The sequence below is a fragment of the Camellia sinensis genome, chromosome 6 (assembly GCF_055761805.1).
Source record: "Camellia sinensis isolate YWXY chromosome 6, ASM5576180v1, whole genome shotgun sequence".
In the NCBI taxonomy this organism is placed as follows: domain Eukaryota; kingdom Viridiplantae; phylum Streptophyta; class Magnoliopsida; order Ericales; family Theaceae; genus Camellia; species Camellia sinensis.
Window position 1 is genome coordinate 134,317,698 of NC_138966.1, and position 2,522 is coordinate 134,320,219.

The 2,522-nt window shown below is 35.0% G+C and overlaps 1 pseudogene; it reads left to right on the forward strand.

Moving 5' to 3' along the window:
• The first annotated feature begins 625 nt into the window (after positions 1–625).
• Positions 626–1,396, forward strand: LOC145793593 (secreted RxLR effector protein 161 pseudogene; annotated as a pseudogene).
• Positions 1,397–2,522: the final 1,126 nt, after the last annotated feature.

Below are 2,522 nucleotides of genomic sequence, written 5' to 3' on the forward strand. Positions count from 1 at the left end.
AGCTGAAGGAGAATGGTGAAGTTGACAAGTACAAAGCCCGCTTGGTGGCTAAGGGCTACAAGCAAGAGTTTGGTGTTGATTACAAAGAAGTCTTTGCTCCGGTTGCAAGGCATGACACAATCAGATTGGTAATTGCATTGGCAGCTCAAAACTCATGGCCTATTTTCCAATTGGACGTGAAATCGGCATTCCTCCATGGAGATTTGAAAGAAGAGGTATTCATTGATCAACCTCCTGGTTTTGTGAAACTTGGCAATGAACATAAAGTGTATAGGTTAAAAAAGGCTCTATATGGATTAAAACAAGCTCCACGAGCTTGGTATAATCGCATAGAGACTTATTTTTTGAAGGAAGGATTTCAAAAATGTCCTTATGAACATACACTTTTTATAAAAAGTGAAGAAGGAGGGAACATGCATATTGTTTGCTTATATGTAGATGATTTAATCTACACTGGAAATAATACAGCCATGTTTGAAAGTTTTAAGAAATCCATGATGGTTGAATTTGAGATGTCCGATCTTGGCATGATGATTATTATCTTGGCATTGAAGTAGTGCAATCGTCTACGGGAATTTTTATTTCTCAAAAGAAGTACGTGGGAGAAATCTTGGACAGGTTCCAAATGAAGGATTGTAATCCTGTGACTACACCATCTGAGTTTGGCTTAAAGCTAAACAAAGATAATGGAGGAACGAAAGTCGACAACACTCTTTACAAGCAGATTGTGGGGAGTTTAATGTATTTGACTGCAACAAGGCCTGATATAATGCATGCTGTAAGTGTCATTAGTAGGTACATGGAGTGTCCTACAGAGCTTCATCTCTTGGTTGCAAAAAGAATTTTTCGGTACTTGCAAGGTACTAAGGAGTTTGGGCTGTTCTACAAGAATGGAGAAAAATCAAATTTATATGGCTTTACAGATAGTGATTACGCAGGAGATTCAGATGATCGGAAAAGCACATCGGGGTATGTACTCATGATGGGGACAGGAGCAGTTTCATGGTCATCAAGGAAGCAATCAATCGTGACTTTATCAACTACAGAAGCTGAATTTGTTCCTGCAGCAGCTTGTGCTTGTCAAGCTATTTGGCTAAAGAAGATTCTCAAAGAGCTACAGTTCAAGGAAGATGAGCCTACTCTAATTTATTGTGACAACACTTCAACAATAAAGCTGTCAAGAAATCCTGTTCTGCATGGCCGAAGCAAACATATAGATGTGAAGTATTATTTCTTGAGGGATCTCACGAATGATGGAGCCATTGATCTAATTTACTGCAGAAGTGAAGACCAAGTTGTTGATATTTTAACAAAGTCTCTCAAGTTTCCTGCGTTTCAGAAGCTAAGAAAAATGCTTGGTGTTTGCACTTCGGATACCTTCAGTAAACTGTGTTGAAACATCAGTTTAAGGGAGGGATTGTTAGAAAAAATCAAGGAGTTGTCCTAGTCTTTAGGAAGTTTGTTTACTGCTGTTCCTAGTTAGTTGCTGTACATGGCCTACTTTGGCTTAGTTTTAGGAGAAAGTTGAGCCTGCTATGCAGTCACTGCAGTTCCTAATTTCATGCTTTAGTAGTTCCTGTTTTTCCTGCTACTATCAGTTTGTTTACTTGCCTATATAATGGCTGTTTGGTTTATCAATAAAATTGCAGCAGATTAATATACTCTTTCTAGCTCTTATTGTGCATAAAAGTATATCTCTTCTTTATTGTGTAACATAATGCTCCAGATATTTCTAAATAGAAAAACAAGAAAAATTTGCTACTAAAATGTTCTTCAAATTAAAATGAATAAGCAGTGTGTCCATTCTAATTCACAGAATGTCAGAGTCCAAAAATGAAGTATCGATGCTAATATACACAAAACACAACCAAAAGGGGTTTCCCATTCTTGAACAAGATATCTTCTTTTTTTCTTTTTTGGGAAAATTACACCGATAGTCCTTGTATCCCGTTTGTTTTCAGAAGTAGAATGGAGGGGATTGATAGTAAGGGAATTAATAGTGAGGGGATTGATAGTGAGGGGATTAAGTAAAATTGTGTTTGTTTTGATGATAGTTGTTAGTGTAAGGATTGTTAAATTATTTTTATATAAAATAATAAAAAAAATAAAAAAAATACAAAAACATTAAACATTAATGTTTTAAAAAAAATACCCAACATGTAAAAAATTTTAAAAAAATAAAAATAAAATAAAATATTTTCAAAAAAAAATAAAATAAATAAAATAATGATTTTTACTTAACAAAAAATACAAAAAATTAAACATTAATGTTCAAAAAAAATGCCCAGCATGTAAAAAATAAAATAAAAAATAAATAAAAATAAAAAAAAATTAGTCCGCCGGACTATTTTTCTAATACTAAGTCCTGGAGGCCCATCCGAATCCCATCTGCAAGGCCTATCCTAAGCCCTTCGGCTTAGTAGTCCCTTTCTCAACTCTGTAAACAAACAGCAAATTAAATAAGGCCCACAGCTATCCTAATCTCAATCCCCCTCTCATACCCCAAAACAAACGGGGTTGTG